At 39.6% G+C, this 19,385-nt stretch overlaps 1 protein-coding gene across 20 annotated transcripts in view; it reads left to right on the top strand.

Moving 5' to 3' along the window:
* Positions 1 to 19,385, top strand: part of CEP128 (centrosomal protein 128) — a 465,504-nt gene that overhangs the window by 7,256 nt on the left and 438,863 nt on the right. For 4 of the 20 annotated variants that reach the window (XM_054449611.2, XM_054449607.2, XM_054449604.2 and 1 more), the window contains exons 1-2: positions 10,375 to 10,612; positions 12,641 to 12,796. The exons of 3 other annotated variants lie outside the window; for them this stretch is intronic. The gene's annotated coding sequence lies outside the window, so the exon portion shown is untranslated. Of the gene's footprint in view, positions 1 to 6,913; positions 7,132 to 10,374; positions 10,945 to 12,640; positions 12,797 to 19,385 lie in introns of those variants that run through there. 13 more of the 20 variants (XM_054449605.2, XM_054449595.2, XM_063651938.1 and 10 more) reach the window with 10 other exon arrangements.

Below are 19,385 nucleotides of genomic sequence, written 5' to 3'. Positions count from 1 at the left end.
ACTCATTTTATGATTCAGAATATGGCCAATCTTGGTAAAATGTTCAGTGTGTACTTGAAAAAAATATGTGATCAGCTTTTGTGGAGTTGTGTGTTCTACAAATGTCATTAGGTCAAGTTGTTGATAGTATTGTTTAAGTCTTTTGTATTTTTGCTAATTTTAAAGTCTACTTGTCATATCAATTGTTGAGACATGGGTACTGAAATTTTTTTGCTACAATTGGGGATTTTTTTTTTCCCCCTCATTGCATTTCTATCAGGTTTTTCTTCATGCAATTTGAAGTTCATGTATTTTGAAGTTCTATTATTAGGTAAATACGTGTTTAGGACTATTATTTTCTTGTTCCCTTCATTGTTATTAAATGGCCTTCTTTATACCTTGTGATATCCTTTGCTCTTCAATCTACTTTTCTGTTATTGGTAGAGCCAATCCAACTTACTTTTTATCAGCGTTATCATGGTATGATTTTTTCATACTTTAACCTCTTTGAGTTTTATATTTAATGTGCAGTTCTTATAAATAGCATAGAGTTGGGTCTTGCTTTCAGTCTCACCATCTCTGCCTTTTGTTTGGGTTGTATAGATCATTTACATTTAATGTCATTATTCACATTAGGTTTAAGTGGATAATCTTGCTATTAGTTTTCTATTTTCTCCATTGTTATTTGATCCAATTCTCCTTTTATTTTAAACGTATGTTGGGACTAATTAAGGAATTTTTATGATTCCGTTTTATCTTCTTTGCTGAATCTTAGCCATAACTCTGGTTATTATACTCATTGCTTTAAGATTTATAGCATGTACATTTAAGTTATCATAGTCTACATTCAGTTGATATTTTACCAATTTATACGTGGTTTAAAAGAACCCTTCAACACTATACTTGCTGAATGCTTGTTTATACTCCATTTCTCCTCTCCTGCCTAATCTTTATGCTTCTGTCACCATACATTTTACTCATACATAGGTTATAAATCCCATAATACAGTGTTATTATCTTTTAAAGGGATTCAAATAATAAGACAGTTACCCGTTCTGGTCTTTCTCATTTCTTAGTATTGATGCATATTTTTCACTGCTGTCACTTTCCTTTTGCTTGAATGACATTCATTAATTTTTTTGTCATACATATCTGCTGGTTATAAATTATTCCAGCTTTTCTATGTCTGGAAAAGTATTAATTTTGTCTTCGTTTTAAAAAAGGATATCATCACTAGGTACAGAATCATAGATTGACATTATTTTTAACTTTCAGTACTTTAAAAACGTTGCTTCATTTTCTTGTTGCTTGCATTGTTTACAAGGACAAATCTTATGTCAAAGTTTTCTTTGCTCCTTTATAATCTGCTTTTTTTTTTTTTTTTTTTTTTTTTCTTACTCGGGCTGCTTTTCAGATTTTGTCACTGGTTGAGAGCAATTTGACTGTAATGTGCCTTGATGTACTTTTCTTCAAGTTTCCTGTGCTTGGGGTATTTTGAGATTCTTGGATTTGTGTGTTTATGGTTTTCATCAGACTTGGAAAATTTTTAGCCATTGTTTCTCCATTTCTGCATATATGTTTTTTCCCCCTTATCACTTTCCTCTCCTTTGAGCATTCCGATTATTGCACTTATTAGGCAAATTGAAATTGTCTCACAAAGAGAATATTCATACTTTTCTCAGTAAAAAATTATTTTCCTTTTTGTCTTTGATTATGGATAGTTTCTTTTGCTATGTCTTCAAATTCAGTATTATTTTTTGTCCTTCCGTAACATTTAATTGGCCACTAATCCCATCCAATGTCTTTTTTATCTCATAAAATGGATTTCCATCTCCAGAAGTTCAATTTGGGGCTTTTTTCATATTTTCCATATCTCTTTGTATAATACTTTTTGAACATCTAAAATACAATAATTGCCTTGATATCTATCGTAGTTTCCTAGGGCTGCTCTAACAAAGTACCACAAACTTGATGGCTTAAAATAAGATAAATTAATTTGTTCACAGTTCTGGAGGCTAGAAGTCTAAAGTTAAGGTGTTGGTGGGGCATACTTCCTCTGAGAGTTCTGTGGGTGGATGTTTCCTTGACTGTTCCTAGCTTCTATGGTCGCTGGGAATCCTTGACATCCTTTGGGTTATATCACTGCAATCTCTTCTCTGTCATCATCAGGCGTTCTCTTTGTGTGTCTCTGTGTCCAAATTTCCCTCTTCCTACAAGGACATCAGTCATCGTATTTGGGTCCATGCTAATCCATTATAACCTCAACTTAATTTAAGTATTGTTAAAGATGCTATTCCCAAATAAGGTCACATTCACAGATACTGGGCATTAGAATTTCAAGATATCTTTTTGGGGAACAAAACTCAACATACAACAGTGTCCTTGTTTGATAATTCAAATATATATATATTTTTGTCAATTCTGGGTCAGTTTAGATTGGTTGATTTTCCTCCTGAAAATGGGTTGCATTTTCTGTTTCTTTGTATGCCTGATAATCTTTGTTTGGATGGCAGATATTGTAAATATTACCCTTTTTGGCACCGGAATTATTGCATTCATGTAAATATTCTTGAGATTTGTTGTCAGATGTAAATTACTTTGAAACAATTGAGGATTTGTGGATCTTGGTTTTAAGCTTTATTAAGTGGGACTAGCACAGCATATAATCTGGGGCTAATTATTCCTCATTCCCTAGGCAAGACCCTTCTGATTACTCTACCCAGTGTTCCATGAATTATGAGGTATTTCAAATCTGGCTGGTGGGAAGAGTCACTGTTCCTGGTCCCCTGTGAGCCACAGACAATTTTACCTCCAATCTTGCTAGTTGCTTTTTTCTCCAGCCTCATTTTTTTCACGTGTGTGTAATGATTAGTACTCTGCTGAACCTTCCATGGAGACCCTTTATATTTCTCTGAAGTTTTCTCTCTACATAGCTCTCTAACTCCTGTAGTTTGTCCTGCAAACTCCACCTACCTGCATCTTCCCAAACTCTCAGCTTTGTCTCCCCAATTAAAGAATCCACTGGACTCTGCCTGGGTTCCCTCTCCTTGCACCATGACTTGGAAACTCTCTCAAGGCAGTAAGTTGTGGCAATCATAAGGCTTGCTTTATTTGTTTCCTGTCTTTCAGGGATCATGGTCTTTCTTGGTATGATAACCACTGCCTTGAAAAGCATTGCTTTATATATCTTGCCTGTTTTTTTGGTATAATTCCAGTGGGAGGGTACATCTGGTCTCTGTTACTCCACCTTTGCTGGGAACAAAAGTGGTATGCTGAGATCTATAACATTTTATATCAAGATTTAGACAGCATGAAATTGGCTTAGTGGCAATTATAATGTAGGCAAAAACTCTTATGCCTACAGTTTCAGTTCAGCAAATTGGAACATGCCTTAGGGCTAACCATGTTCTAATAGTCTGCTCAACAAATTGCTCAACAAATTGCTATGACAATTAATAAGACAATTTTCTTTCCTTAGCATAACTTTCAAAATGGGGCAAATAAACACATGAGATAAGATGATGACCAATCTTTGTGATCAGGTTAAATAAAGAGAAGAGAGCACTCAGGTCCCTTAAACACACACACAAAACCCTTTTAAATGTAACAAATGAATGAGAATGGCTATAGAACACTACTTTTTCCTTCTTGTAGAGGAATTATTAGCATGGTTAAAATATTAGAAAGTGGTGTTTGGCAATTTATGTCTCTATGTGTTTTACCTTTTTTCAAAAAGTACTCATTAAAGTGGAGCATTCCACTAGCCCCATTCCATAACCTCTTTATTGATTAGCTATATTGTTTAACTACAGAAATATTTTGCAATTTTGGCTTGGCACATTAATAGTGGCTCACTTTGACCTAAATGCATATGAATTAGTGTGTTTTATATCTGTGATGCTCTTGGCAGTGATAATTATCTATAGTTAGTAAGTGTGCGGTTGAAAAGAACTTCATGGGATCAACAGGGCTTCAGCACAATGAATGGCTAAAGATGATTCTTTGAGTAGTAGGCAATATTATCCTTGCAATATCTTGTTTTTTATCCTGACTCTTCTTAAACTTGAAGGTAACTTGCAAACTTGATGTAGAAAGCATCAACAACCATTTATGATTGTTTTCTGCCAATGTAAAGTGAGTGAATTTCACCACTGACTTGATTGACAGAGAATTTTGAGTAGTTCCATTTAGTCCCATCTAATCAAGATTTGGGGGATTTCCCTTTTACTTACCTATAACATCATACTTGGTGTCTTCTGTCTTATGACTTATAACTGTGCAGTGATACTATAAGGGAGCTTGACCATCTGTGTTGGCTAGAGGGAACAAAGCAAAATCCAATGATGTAGGTGGTCATCACTTGTGCTGGACAGTCACCAAGAACAATGCAGGCTACTTTTGAAGTAACATCCTCCTCTGATGCCTATGGACAGAACAGGCAGTTTCAAGCTATGAATAGTGCTTGCTTGAGTGGAGGCTGGGCACTCTGTCAACATAGACTTTCTCCCTACGCCTGCAGGTCTGCCTCCCAACCTCCTATTCCTCCCTTTCCAGGACCCCCTTCTTCTCTGTTACCACATTCCCAGTCAGGAATCTCTTTTCTTTTGGGGGGAATCTCTTTTCTTTTGTTCATGGTATTTCCTTCCAAATCATTTGTTTATAGCATGACTCCTTTGTGACAGCAGGGTTGACTTCTTGGGTTTGTGACCTGTGCAATCACTCAGAGCCCTGTATTCAGAAAGGCCCAGTGCTTAGTTTAATGCTGTGTTGTTGCCATTTTGACATCTTAATCAGTTTTGCAAAAGGGCTTAACATATTCATTTTTCACATGGTCCTACAACAAATTACACATCGTGTCCTATCTGAGAATGTTTGTGTTTAATATTCAAAATCCAGGAAGAAAATGCTTCATTTTCTTCTTTTTCTTTCTCAGCTCCCCTCCCTTTCTGCTTTCTGTGGTCACATCCCATCTCTAAGGCCATGAGTGCAGAACAGTGTAGCTGACAGAAATGGAGATAAGGAGAGAGCCAAGGTGAAAAAAATAAACATTTGAGGAAAATTTTGGTATTTCAAATACATTTTTGTGTCACATGGACATAGTTAGTGTGCTGTTGTATTAGTCCATTCTCACACTGCTGTAAAGAACCACCTGAGACTGTGTAATTTGTGAAGAAAAGAGGTTTAATTGACTCATAGTTCTATAGGCTGTACAAGAAGCATGGTTAGGGAGGCCTCAGGAAACTTACAATCATGGTGCTTTGAAGGGTGAGGAGGAAGCAAGCACCTTTTTCACATGGCAGAGTGGGAGAAAGGGAGAGTGAAGGGGGAAGTGCTACGCACTTTTAAACAACAGTTCTTGTGATAACTCACTCACTATTATGAGAACAGCAAGGGGGAAATCCACTGCTGTGATCCAATCACCTCCCACCACGTCCCACCCCCAACATTAGGGATTGCAATTCCACGTGACATTTGGGTGGGGACACGGAACCAAGCCGTATCAGCTGTTGTTGTTTCATAGTTGTATAAATTTGGAAGTTATTGGTGAAATACAACTTCTGTCCCTTCTCCTTGAAACAGCACTACCTCTGTCTGCCACCCACAGCTTCTTACATAATAGTTGTCTTCCCTTCTCTACATTTATTCATTCTAGTTGAGTTGGGTTAGAATGGTCATGTCAATGCTTTTAGACTAGCCCCATTCCAGAACCTTTTTATTGATTAGTTCATCTAGGTATTTAATGTTTTGTATGGTTCAAAAGTGTTTCTGATGAAACTGCTCAAGAAACTAGATCTAGAATTAGCATCTTGGATCTTACAGGCTGGTGATCTCATTAGTATAACCTCAGTCAAGGCTCTTTAGATTTCAATCAGCAGAACTAATCTTAGGCTTCAAAAGGGAAATCATCGTGAGGCATTAACATGATGCATCATGAGGCATCAAGGTATTAATAAATTATTTGTTCTAAGTGTCTAGAACAAAATAATAGAGTACCAATATTCACGGAACTAACATTTTTAGGATGTCATAGTATTGGTCAGCTTACATATAATGTCAGCTTACATTCAATAATGCTTACCATGAATTAGACACTACACTTAGTGCTTTACACACATTAATTTATTTCATCCCCCAAACACCTCTACACGTGAAGTGCTATTTTTATTGTCCACATTTAGAAGAGGAAGAAATGAAGGCACAGAATGATTAAGTAACTTGTTTGAAGTAACATTGCTGATAGGTATTGTAACGGACTTGAATCCAAGTGGTTTGAGCCCAGAATCTGTGCATTTAACCACCTCTAGTTGCCACTAGTGTATTGTGGAAAACAAGTACAGGAAATACAAATGGGAATAACAAGGCTTGGATCCAGGAACTTGGAAGTTGTCAGGAACCGGGGCTGTATTCTCTTGTGCTCATTTCCTTGTGGTTGTGTAGTTTATTTCCTTTCACTGCTTTACTCACTTCTCTCTGTCTCTGCAGGTTAGTATTATCAGCTGCTTCTTGAACACAGGTGAAGACGGTCACCTCTCTGTGGCAGCCTCAGCTCTTACCTGTACATCAAGACTAATCTAGCAACCAATTGGGAGCTTGAGTCCTCATTTTAAATTCTCAAAGGATAAAGAGCCTGATTGGCCCAAATTGTCTCAGGTGTCTGTCTACTCCTTGTCTAATCAGCCATGGTGAGACAGTTAGGGGCTTTGTATAACATAGACAAGGCTATAGGGGCCCAACACTGTGGGTAGAATCATTCCCAGTTAAGGGGTGTTGTGGGCGAGGCATATCAAAAATATCTCCCGCATCTACCTCCATCAAGGTATTACGTAATGAGAAGATCATTGATGACACTAATCCTGAATAGGTACAATTTTGGGGAAAACATGTTGAAACCTTAACCCCCTATGTTACTGTTTTTTGAAAATGGGACCTTTAAGGAGGTAGTTAAGTTTAAATTAGGCTATAATATAAAGTTCTAATTCAATATAACGGGTGTCGTTACAAGAAGAGAGAGAAACCATGTATGTGCTCATACAGAGAAAAGCCTATCTGAGGATATAGAGAAAAGATGGAACTCTGCAAGCCGAAGACAGAGACCTTAGGAGAACCTAAACTTGCTGACACCTTGATCTCGGACTTGCAGCCTTCAGAACTGTGAGAAATAAATTTTTGTTGTTTAAGTCACCCATTCTGTGGTATTTAATCAAATCCCTAGTAAACTAATACATCATGTAACCTCTGTGTGCCCCTATCTATAATACATGGTTTGCAAAAGAAAAGTACTGCAAATGATACTTGTATTAGTTTGTTTTCATCCTGCTATGAAGAACTACCTGTGACTGGGTGATTTATAAAGGAAAGTGGGTTTTTTTTGTTTGTCTTGTTTTGTTTTTTTCTGGGTTTTTTTTTTTATTTTATTTTTTTTTGAGACCTTGACTCTGTCGCCCAGGGGCGCGATCTCGGCTCACTGCAAGCTCTGCCTTCCAGGTTCACGCCGTTCTCCTGCCTCAGCCTCCCGAGCAGCTGGGACTATAGGCACCCACCACCACACCTGGCTAATTTTTTGTATTTTTAGTAGAGACGGGGTTTCACCGTATTAGCCAGGATGGTCTCGATCTCTTGACCTCGTGATCTGCCTGCCTCGGCCTCCCAAAGTGCTGGGATTACAGGTGTGAGCCACCGCACCTGGCAAAGGAAAGTGGTTTAATTGACTTAGAGTTCTGCATGGCTGGGGAGGCCTCAGGAAACTTACAATCATGGCAGAAGGGTTAGCAAACACATCCTTCTTCACATGGTGGCAGGAGAGAGAAGTGGGCAAAAGCCTCTTATAAAACCATCAGATCTCCTGACAACTCACTCACTATCATGAGAACAGCATGGGGGAATTGCCCCATGACCTAATCACCCCTCACAAGATTCCTCCCCCAACATGTGGGGATTACAATTCAAGATGAGATTTGGGTGAGGACACAGAGCCAGACCATATCAATACTCTTTGTGGGTTTTTCCAAATCTAAGCTCAGATGATTCTGCTTGAGTATGGTATTGTGTTTGTATAATGTGTGTTGGCCATATTGATTACAAGTAATACATATCTTTGGGAGTTATGAAACAATTTCATGTAAAATCTATTTTGTTGGCTTTAACTCATTTTGTCTATTTTGTTAAGACATAAAAAACGAAGATTCAGTGATGTGACTTCACTACTTTTTTTTTTTTTTTGAGATGGAGTCTTACTCTGTCACCAAGGCTAGAGTGCGGTGGCACCATCTCAGCTCACTGCAACCTCTGCCTCCTGGGTTCAAATGATTCTCCTGCTTCAGCCTCCCGAATAGCTGGGATTACAGGTGCCCACCACCACACCTGGTTAATTTTTGTATTTTTAGTAGAGATGGGGTTTCGCCATGTTGGCCAGGCTGGTCTCGAACTCCTGACCTCACATGATCCACCGCCTCGGCCTCCCAAAGTGCTGGGATTACAGGTGAGAGAGTAGCACCCCCGGCCTGACTTCACTACATTTTTTTGGGATGCCACATCTGTTGACTGAGAGCACACCACAGCTGACAAACAGCTGCTATGAATTTAATAACATATTTAAGCATTTCTTGATCAAAATGAACTAAAATATCTGATTTTTAACCCTTTGGTCCCAGTTGTGTCCTGTAATGTTTGATTTATTTGGTTAATATCACTTTGAAAAATAAGGCCTCTAGAACAGAATTCAATTCTCTAAATATGGTTGAACCAGGGAGAAAAAGCTGTGGACAATCAGTTTTTATTAATGTAGCTTGTGATTACATTAGCTCTTTTGGTAGACATTTCTCCTGCAGTTGATCTGATTATCACTTCTTCAGAAAGGTTCTCTTTTATGTCTTTCCATAGAAACCTATGCAGTATTCTATTACACAGAGATTTGTAATCATTTATTGTCTTTTTCTCTCACATGGCGCTGAGCAATTTGAAAGCAAGGTCTATGTTGTTTATTTATTTTGACTGCACCTTCAGTGTCTAAAACAATGTCTGGATCCTAGAAATATCCAGCATACATTTGCTGAATTACATGAATAAATAGAATTGTTTTGAAAGTTAAAATGTTTACAAATAAACAGTTATTATTATGCTTTTGCATGCATACGGGGCAATTTTATGGCTGTTCTGAATTATCTTAAACTCTGTCTGGTGGAGTGTATTCTTGAGGAACAATTTCAAGTAAGCAGCTTGAAGATAGTTGCAAATGCATAGGAGGTCTTTAGAAGAATTATTTTATGTTCAAACCAATATGAGATAGTTTTATGTCTCAGTGTTGGCCAGAAAAAAATATTTGAATAATTCGACTATATCAAATTTATGTGCTAATTATTTATGACTCTGCCTTTTGGGAGGGAGGGGTAAAGAGGGATGGAAGGAGAGAAAGTGGGGGAGAGAGAAAGAAAGAGAGAGAGGGATATGAACGGAGAAGGGCAAGTGAGGAAAGGGTGAGAAGAAAGATAAAAATTTAAAAAAAGGTTAGGTCCCTTTGAAGGGCTAATAGAGGGGACCAACTGGGAAATGGATTATAGAGCACAGAATTATTAGATTAAGGAACCCTTGTTATTAAACATGATCTAGCTCTTCTTCACGTAGCCAGGAAAGCTTTCACAGATCAGGTAATATTTGAATTTAGCCTCAAAGAAGGAAGGGGAAGTGGTCTTTTTAGCAGAGAAGAAGGGCAATTCACATGACTAACTTAATTGTTACTTCTTAGCTTTCCAAAGTTCAGTTTTTTTTGAGGTTTTCATTCTCTTCGTGACTGAAACTAACTCCACTGAGTGGAAAACATTTCTTTTATGTTCTAGAGTGAGGAGATGACACGTAGACTGAAGTAGCAGCAGTAATGAGCTGACAGCCTCACATCTACTTTTGGTGTGCCGTGAATAAGGCATATGATCTTAGGCAAGTCCCTTACTCTTTCCAGGCCAAACAGGTTGGACTACATAATCTTCTCTGTTCCCGTCCGCTTCTAAGAATTTGTGTCTTTGGAACAATATACTGGACCCTGGTATTAAGTGGATTTTTACATTTCAGTGCTAGAAATTGTCTTTCCCTGTCCTCCCACCGCTCCCTTGCCCTTTTTCTACTACTTCCCCATCTTACCGTAGTCCTGGGAGACTCCTTTTGTCCCCCAAGGAGTAAAATTACAGTCAAGGCTAAGGAAGCATTTTTATTCACTTTCTATCTGGAGTTTGCCGCCTACAAAGGAGGCTGGTCCTTTAAAAAAAAAAAAAATAGAGCAGGGCAAGAGGGCGCGGCCGAGGGATCAGGCTTTTTTCCGGGAAAGTTACCCGAAGGCCAGCTATATGGCATCCTGGGATTTGCAGTTCCTTTTCGGGACGCTCTCCCTTGGTAACTCCTTGATCGTGAGGCCGAGATGGACTCCAACTCCCAGAGGGCCAAGCGGCGGCAGCGGGGTCCTGTATTCTCGCTGTGGCTGGGCGGCTAGTTCAAGTTGCCATAGCTGCGAGTCCGGGGAGAGCAGAGTCGGTTGAGTCGCTGCGTTTGGTCAGTTGCACCTTCTGGGTCACTGGTAGCCGCGGGAGCCGGGTGGGGCCTAGGCGATGATCCCGCATTAAGGAACTGGGGTCATCCTCCGTCTCAGGTACCTGCCCCCACCTCCCCCTTGCCCTTTTTTGACCACTTCCCCGTCTTACTGTAGACGTTTTAGTCCCACTTCCCCTCGTCCCAGGTGTAGGGACCTCAGAGCGGCGCGGGATCTGGGGTGGGGCGGTGGATGGGTGGAGTGCGTGCAGAGGTGAGGGGAGACGGCGCGCCTGTCATCCCGAGGCCTCCCTCTCTGGGCAGGGGTGTCCGCGGTCAGGTCCTGGCCAGGTTACCCAGCGAATCTGGACTACATTGTCCTTCCTTTGGGAGCAGCTTGCTCTACCGCTACCAACTGTGAAGCTTTAAGGGACAGGAGATTGGACTCATTCGGTAGGTCCTCCAGAGAACCGTCTGACATTTGCTTGCCTGTCCTGCTATAGAACTTGATTTTTTTTTTTTTATACCTGTTTTGTAGTCACAGAAAGCGTGCTACTCTCGGGAACGCTGTATTAGTGACCTCTCTTTCCCGTGCCATCATGGGATTTGCCCCAGCCTTAGCTGTTAGCAGTCGCTTAATTGAATTATTTCGTAAAAATACCTGACATTGAATCCCAACTGCATCTTTTATTGGTTTGATGGAGCCAATCTGTTATGTAGGCGTCTGGTAAAACCTTACCATTAATTGCCGCATTGATTTGAGTATTATGTAAAGTATCTAGCACAGTGCCTGGCACCCTGCAAGTGCTCAGCATTTGTTGTTTATTTTTTTTAAATTATGCAGATTAGTGTTGTCTAATACAAATACAGTGTGAGCCACTCAGGTGAATTTAAATTTTGTAGTACCCACATTAAAGAAGTAAAAAGAAACTAGTGAAATTAAATAATAGTTTATTTAGCGCAATATAGAAAAATGTTTTCAATGGAGTAAATATAAAACTTATTGAGATTTTTACTTTTTTTTTGAGAAGGAGTCTGGCTCTGTCGCCCAGGCTGGACTGCAGTGGCGTGGTCTGGGCCCACCGCAACCTCCACCTCCTGGGTTCAAGCGATTCTCCTGTCTCAACCTCCGGAGTAGCTGGGATTACAGGCACTCGCCACCATGCCTGGCTATACATTAAAAAAAAAAATTTTAAGTCATCAAAATCTGGTGTATTTTACATGTATAGCACATGTCAGTTTGACCTGGCAAGAGCTAGAGCTCAGTAGCCATGTGTCTAGTGACTGCTGTATGGGACAGCACAGAGATAAGGTTAAAACTTTGGCAGTTTCACATTGGCACACATAAATTTGGTTGTGCCTGTGACTCATTTCATGGGTGATGGTGGCTGTTTTGTTAGAAGAGTGAAGTGTGCACCGTGCCTATGTTGTCTCAGCGTATCTTGTCTGCCATTGCATAACCTGGGTCTCTTTGAACTGTTTCTTGACAGTTTATTTTGATTAACTTTTTCAGAATACCTTTTTTTTCTTGAAATGGTTTATAGATGTATTCCCAGATCTATCTTTTACGTAGACAACTCCCAGTTCTCTGGATCACTTCCTGTGGATTCTTACAGATTGCTTTGAAAGCAGTCACAATTAATTGAAAATATTTCTGTCCACAGCTCTTTTCTACAACCAAAGGCATTTTATTCTTATTTATTTAATTGTAGCACTGAGTATGGGAAGAACTGGGCAGCTTATAAAATATTTCCTTTAGGAGTGTTAGACTGCCTTGGAAGTACAATTGGTTCACCACATTCAGCAGTAACATGTTAACTGTATTACCTGACTTAGTTACCAACTTTTAGACGTGCTCATAGTACTTTTGGCTAGACTTGGGCTGCGGTTCACACTGGAGCATGAACTCTGGTAAGCCCCAGGGATGACCAGGCATGGATGGAAGTCACCAGTGACAATATGTGGGCTGGGCACTTGGATGTGAAGAATTGTAGTGAGGTCACTTGGGCTTTTGAATGATTCTAGGAGCATTTTCTCTATTCTGTGTTATGCCATAGTCTGTACATAGGGACCTAATTTTCATATTTCATTATTTAAAAATGTTTAAAGTTGTAGGTATGTCTTACCCCCTTGTTTTGTTTATTTGTAGGTGGTTTGGGGAAAGTGTAGGGGCAACCAAAGATCATCTGCTTGACTAGGCCCTTTGCCCTGAACCTCATGAAGAAATGATAGGAGGCAGACATATGTGCCTAAAAAGAGCGTTGAGCTCAGAGAACAGCACCTCGGAGTTTTGGGGGTGTGCTTTGTAAGTATGCTTTCTCCCTGAGTTTCTGAGATAACACATTTTTTGCATATTTATGGTAGAAAAGACTATGCCAAGAAATAGAGTTTTGGGAGCAAGAAGCCCCTTCTAATATGTAGTTTAAAAATACAATATCGAATGGTTGTGTGTGCAATATTACAAAAATTCAGATGAACAAAGTAGATAAGTTGAGATATCCTTTACAACCTTAACAAAAGCAACAGTGATGTACCTGTTTCATTAAACAAGGAATTGAGAACCTGTTTTGTCTCAGACACTCTGTCAGACACCTTTTACAGGCATTATATAATTCCTTTACCATGCTTATCTTTTACAAAGGAGGCAGTTGAGTCTCAGGTTATTTGATTTGCTTGGGATTCTGGAGCTGAAAGAGTGATCATTGTTCCCAGGTCTTCTGACTCCAAATTTCAGTCCCACCCACTGCCAAGGGGCTTCATTGCTATTTATAAGTGCCCTCTAATAGAATTTGATTCACACTCAACATTTTTGGATTAAGTGGACCATATATGGCACATTGTGCAGTTATTCATCTCTTTCAATGTTCAAAAAGTTCTATTATCTTAGTTTTTTAAAAAAAAAAGTGGTCCTTATATTATTATTGAGGTAAGAGATCATTATAATTTGTGATTTCTATAAATAAATTCAACATGAATTATCATTGATAAGGGTGTAATGTTTAAAGTTTAAATTTACAACATAGATGTAAAAATTCTGGACCTTTTTTTGGATTTCATATTGTGCTCGATAGATAAAAGGCTCTGAAACATAGAGGGGAGACACACTGCGGACTTGCAGTACTATTACTGTGTGGCTGGGCACGGTGGCTCACGCCTGTAATCCCAGTACTTGAGGAGGCCGAGGTGGGCGGATCATGAGGTCAGGAGATCGAGACCATCCTGGCTAACATGGTGAAACCCTGTCTCTACTAAAAAATACAAAAAAATTAGCCAGGCATGGTGGCAAGCACCTGTAGTCCCAGCTACTTGGGAGGCTGAGGCAGGAGAATGGGATGAACCAGGAGGCGGAGCTTGCAATGAGCGGAGATCGCGCCACTGCACTCCAGCCTGGGCGACAGAGCAAGACTCTGTCTCAAAAAAAAAAAAAACAAAAAACTAACACTGTGTATAAGATCAGTGGTGTACAAAATTTATAGGATTAGGCCAGGTGCATTGACTCATGCCTGTAATCCCACACTTTGGGAGGCCAAGGCAGGAAGATCGCTTGAGCCCAGGAGTTTGAGAACACCTTGGGCAACATAGCAAGACCTCGTCTCTACAAAAAAATCAAAAAGTTAGCCAGGCATGGTGGCATGTGCCTCTGGTCCCTGCTACTTGGGAGGCTGAGGTGGAATGATCACTTGAGCCCAGAAGGTCGAGGCTGCAGTGAGCTGTGATCACACTACTACACTCCAGCCTGGGTGACAGAGTCAGATGCTGTCTCAAAAAAAAAAAAAAATTCTTAGGATTAAAGAATTTTAGAGCTGGATGGGGGACCTATTGGGATAATCTGGTCCAGAAATTTTGGAAATAATATAAAGATAATCTAGATTTACTAGATTATTAAAAACTATATTAGCATGTATATTATGGAATACACTATCCATGTAATGTCTCTGGGTTGATTCTGATATAAAGTAGCTTCAATACATTCATACTATTGTATGTTTTTCTTTTTTTTGTAAAATGTATTGTTATAGGTCAGCACTTACCATTCAACCTTGTCTCTTTTAACAGATAAATAGTATCCCAGTGATTAGATACATTTATTGTATTATTATCCAGTGGATTTATATTTTTTTCTTCTTCTTTTACAACTGTAAAAAAATTCATTGACTCTGTTGCCCAGGCTGGAGTGAATGAATGTGCTCATGGATGAAAGGATGAGCGAATTAAAATTTCTGAAGAATTTCTACAGTGAAATTCTTATGCATATGTCTATACATAAAATATATCTATATATCTATATAAATATCTTCTTTTATCTTCCTAGGTTAATAGTCATAGAAATAGATTTTCTGGGTCAATGTCTATGTATATTACAGATTGATTGACTGAGACAGGGTCTCACTCTGTCACCCAGGCTGAAGCGCAGTGGTGCGATCTTGGCTCACTGCAGCCTCTACCTCCCAGGCTTGAGAAATCCTCTCACATCAGCCTCCCGAGTAGTTAGGACTACAGGTGTGCACTACCACACCTGGCTAATTTTGTTTTATTTTTTTGTAGAGACAAGGTCTCACTGTGTTGCCCAGGCTCATCTCGAACACTTGGGCTCAAGCGATCCTCTTACCTTGGCCTCCCAAAATACTGTGATTACAGGCATGGGCCACTGTGCCTGGCCCGTATTATTTATTTTTACTTGCATTGCTAGGTTGTTCTCCAGAAAAGCTAATGTGTTTTTTTTTTTTTTTTTTTTAAATTTTTAATTTTTGTGGGTACATAGTAGATATACATGCTAATGTAGTTTTTATAGTTAACACTCTTACAACAAGGTATATAACCTTGCTAACCCTGCGAGTGAGAGGTTTTGTCATCTGTATAAAACAGATAGACAAGAATATCATTTTATTATTATTTTAATTTGTAATTATTTAGTGAAATAACAAATAACATTTGTTAGGGTCATTTGATTTCTGTCAATTGTTTATATATCTTTTGAGTCTTTTACTACTGGACTGTTCTTTTTCTTGTGTTTTTGAAAGAGCTGATTAACCCTTTGGTTCCCATATAATGCAAATATTTTTGTGAGTTTTTCTTTTAGTTTTTAAAACTTGTTTCTGGTATCTTGTTATCACTAATTATGAATGACTCAGAGACTTATCAGGCCTTTATCAGATACGCACATCTCTCTGAAATTTCTATAATGCTGGAGCTTGGAGTATTTGGGAGATGGGAGTATTTGTGGTTACACGAATCCATTTAATTCATTCTGTTAAACATTTTCCCATCCCTCCCTCCCTCCTTCCCCCCCTTCCTTCCTTCCTGTCTTTCTCTCTTTGTTTCAAGGTGAAGTGTTGTTCTGTAACTCATGCTGGAGTGCAGTGGTGTGATCTTGGATCACTGCCGCCTCGACCTCCCAGGTTCAAGTGATCCTCCCACTTTGGCCTGTCAAAGTGCTGTGATTGCAGGCATGAGCCACTGTGCCTGGCCTCATAAACATTTAGAATCTACTCTGCGTACAGGGTTTGCTATGAAACAGGTGCTCGTGAATGGATGAATAAGTGCTTGTGAACGAATGTGCTCATGGATGAATGGATGAGCTTTAGTTCTCTGCTTCGCAGGCTCTGGTCCACTTGATTCTGCCTCCTGCTCTGAGGTGCTGGACCAGGGTGGACTCCTGATGAAATTAGAGCAAAAATACAGCCTGGAACTGAGCCTGCTAGGTTTTGGTTGTGGAATAGAGATGCCTGTGTGTAAGAAAGCTTTCTAGTTTTTTGAGTTTGGGCAAGTTAACTTTTGGAAGTTGTTTCCTTACCTGTAATATTGGTTACAGCTATGTTTACTCTAGGGCTATTGTTGGGGTTACGTTAGTTAATACAAGTAAAGTGCTTAGAACAGAGCCTGGCAGAGAAAAGGGCCATTTAATTGTTGAGTGATTAGTATTATTGCTTATTTTGGCTTCTAGCATGATGACCACCACCACTACCATCATTATTGTATTCTTTAGAAACAATTAATTTCTGTTTCACTTAAGCTAGCTCATGTGTGTTCTGTTTTTTTTTTTTTGGCAGTGGGACTCATAGCCTTGAATACAACAATAAGTACTTTATTCTTTTTTTTTTTTTTGAGACAGAGTCTTACTGTGTCTTACTCCAGAAGGCTGGAGTGCAGTGGTGCAATCTCAGCTTACTGCAACCTCTGCATTCTGGGTTCAAATAATTCTCCTGCCTCAGCCTCTCAAATAGCAGGGATAACAGGTGCTCAGCACCACACCCAGCTATTTATTATAGTTTTAGTAGAGGCAGGGTTTCACCATGCTGGCCAGGCTGGTCTTGAACTCCTGACCTCGAGTGATCCACTCACCTTGGCCTCCCAAAGTGCTGGGATTATAGGCATGAGCCACTGTGCCCAGCCAGGCACTTTATTCTTATCAGCTTATTTTGCTTTTAGGGAAGAGTACCTTTACTCACTGGTATACCTGTTTTTTTTTTGTTTGTTTGTTTTTGTTTTTTGCTTTCTCGCCACTGCCATTTACATGTAACAAGTGTATTGATTAAAAAGTTGGATTTCGGAAATAGTCTTCTGCCTGGATTTGAATCCTGGCTCTGCCACTTAAGTTACTTTGTTTCTTTAAGCCTTAGTTCTGTTTTCTGTAAAATGGGGATGATAATAATAATGTTATGAGGATCAAATGAGTGTACATAAAGCCCTTAGTACAGAAATTAGTCCATAGAAAACTGTAAATCAATAGCTGTTATTATTTCAATAAAGTTGAACATTATTATGCCTTTATATAAATGTAAGCAAGTAATATACCAGTTACAGTCTCATAATTTTACAGAAAAGCAAATTAAAATAAATATTCTTTTTTGTCTTGGTTTATATATGTTTCCAGTTGTGGGGTCTTCTATTTATTTAGAAGGTTGCTTTAAGATTATGGTTTGAATCCAGGCTTTTCTAGCTGCTTAACTACTGGGAGCCTCAGTAGTTCTTCATTTGCAAAAAAGGGACTACTTTGTTCATTTAAGAAGTAAATATTGAATGTGCCAGACACTCAGACACTATTCTGGGGCCTGGGAATAGATGAACAAGAGGTAGTATATGCCCTCAGAGAGGTTAGAAATCCTGCCTTGTAAGATTGGCCTGAGGTTAAGCCAAGTTTTGCAGAGATACTTTACTGTATGCAAAGTATCTGTCATACCTAGGTGCTCGGTAAATGGTGGTTCTCGCGTTTGTACCTCTGATGTTCTGATTTCCAGCTATGTGCTCCAATCGTTAAATCCAGTATGTTTCTACTTTATCGATGTTTTAAAAAACATTTCCTATTGACCTTTAATTTTAAGGTCTGCTCAATAAACTTTTGCCAAAGGATGGGCTTTGAGTTCTTAGACAAGAAATCATTATCTTCTTCCTGACTCTTAAAATTGGCTGTGCCATAGTTTGCTGAACCATCTGGTACTGCAAAGCAGTTTTAGGATAAAGGCCATTATTTGTGTAACTTATTAAGACAGGAGGCTTGAAAGCTGGGAATTAACTGCAGAGGGTGGGGGAAGTATGTCACAGTGTTTGCAGGAAAGATGTGTAGCACATCCTCAGTTGGTGGTTGCATAGGACTCTCCACAGTAAGTGACTTGCTTGCATGGATCCTAATGGTAGGTAGGGCTTGTCTGAAGTCTGCCATCTTATTTCTTGTATATTGGACCTCCCTGGCATCAGTCTCAAATATTTTGCAATCTAAGGCTTATTTCCCACACATAAATATTCCTTTCTAGCTACTAATCTCTTTCTTCACATAGGCAGACTTCCTAAAAGAATGATTTATACACAGTGCTTCTGCTTTTTCACCTCCTGTTTGCTCCACAGCCTGGCATCGTCCTCACCTAAGCCATTTTACTGAGACTGCTTTTGATACAGTCACTAGCACTTCCAAAGGATACTTTCTATTCCTTTTCCTACTTGACGTATTTGTTGCGTTTGTCCCTCAGAGTTCACTCAGCATTTGCCCCTAAACAGATGAGACAGATGTCCCACAGTAATTTTAACAGGGAAAGTTTAACATACAGCAGAGGTTGATAAGCCATATCCCATGGGCTAAATTTAGCCTACCACAGGTCAAATCAAGCTACCCCATTCATTTATAATTGTCTGTGCTTTTGTGCTACAGCTGGCAGAGGCTCATAGTTGTGGCAGAGAAAAAAATTTGCTGACTCCTGATGTAATTAAGTATAAGGGGACTATCTGTAAAAGGACAGAGTTGACTCGAAAGAATCCCCTGGGCTGAGAGACAGTGCCCAAAGGAGATATAAACTTGGAAGGGGCTCTCTGCAAGGCTGGGATTCAGACCTTGTTGGAGAAGGTGTGGCTATAGCCCCCTGAATGGTGGATAGACTTATTGAGTTACTGGGGCCATAGCTGATCCGTAGTTGCTGGGCAAGGAGGGGACACTGTTCCTAATTAAAGGCGGAGTGACGCTGGAAGGCAGGGAACCACACCACGAATGATGGGCAGGAAACACCTCTCCAGGATGCTGGTAGGGTGAAGCTGGGGGATTGACTGTGAGGGTGTCTGTCAGATTCAGTAAGAATCTGAGTAGGGGGTGGGGCTACTGAAACTTGATGGGAAGCTGCCCAATGTGGGTACTGCTGGAACTTGATGGAGTTGAGTACCACTGGATATCCCTCACACAGGATGCTGAAATGAAAATGCAACAAATGGAAAACATGGAACCAGAAAGAGAAGCCCCTTCCTTCTGCAGTGTCCTTTTAAAAAATCATTATTATTTTTATTTGGTTTCAATAGCTTTAGGGCAGGGGTCCCCAACCTTTTTGGCACCAGAGGCACTTTTCATGGAGGACAATTTTTTCACAGACTGGGAGGCAGAGAGAAGGATGGTTTTGGGATAATTTAAGTGCATT

Source organism: Pongo pygmaeus, chromosome 15 (genome assembly GCF_028885625.2).
Source record: "Pongo pygmaeus isolate AG05252 chromosome 15, NHGRI_mPonPyg2-v2.0_pri, whole genome shotgun sequence".
In the NCBI taxonomy this organism is placed as follows: domain Eukaryota; kingdom Metazoa; phylum Chordata; class Mammalia; order Primates; family Hominidae; genus Pongo; species Pongo pygmaeus.
Note: the sequence above shows the minus strand (reverse complement) of the source record. Positions and strands in the feature narration are given on the sequence as shown.